Below are 863 nucleotides of genomic sequence, written 5' to 3'. Positions count from 1 at the left end.
TCAGTAAGTGGGCAAAGCAACAAGTTTGGGATCCTCACATGCCTTTGAGTTTTGAATTACATCCTTTAGCACACACTTTCTTTGCTCCTGAATGGACGTGAGTGGGAATTAGTAGCATCTCACTGCGCAAGGTATTTTTAAGATTATAAAATCCACTTTATCTTCTTTTGCAGGGACATCAAGTTAATTTTTTCCTGTGCACACTTAACAGTAGAATCAGAGAATGGTGCAAATAGACATTTTCTCCTCTGTCTTCACAAATTCCCTGTATAGTCACTTCCTTTCAGGACCAATGAGTATGTATTTATACAATGTGTTAAAACTGCAAGAATATACTTCTTCTATGGGGCTTCAGTTTTTGATAAACTATCACTTCTTAGGAAAAGAAAAAAAATCAAAATTTATGTGGAAAGTCGCCCAACTCTTCTGTCTCAGAAATATAAGCAATGAAAGGAAGACTGGGAAGACAGAATATCTTTGCCTCTTTCCTTCCAAACTTCTTTCTAAGCCTGAATGAAAATGTAATATTCACTACCAGAGAAGGGAAAAGATCATTGCCTTCTACTTGTGCACAAGACAGACACAGTTTGTTTGATAGAATCATAGAACCACAGAATTGTTTGTGTTGGAAGGAACCTTAAAGATCATTTCATTCCAACCCCTTGGGCAGGGACATCAAATTTCTGGAAATCTCCACACTTTTACTGTTCATTCATCAGTAACCATTGTGATTACAGCACAGCATGTTAGAAGTAGCTGCCTAAAAGCCAAATAAGTCAAATAGTTAGCTAAAAAATATGAAATGGCTTACAAAGTGCTACCCAAGACTGTTGAGCAACTAGGGTGAATGATCTGTTCACAGG

This window comes from Cuculus canorus, chromosome Z (genome assembly GCF_017976375.1).
Source record: "Cuculus canorus isolate bCucCan1 chromosome Z, bCucCan1.pri, whole genome shotgun sequence".
Taxonomy (NCBI): Eukaryota; Metazoa; Chordata; class Aves; order Cuculiformes; family Cuculidae; genus Cuculus; species Cuculus canorus.
This window is presented reverse-complemented; position numbering follows the sequence as displayed.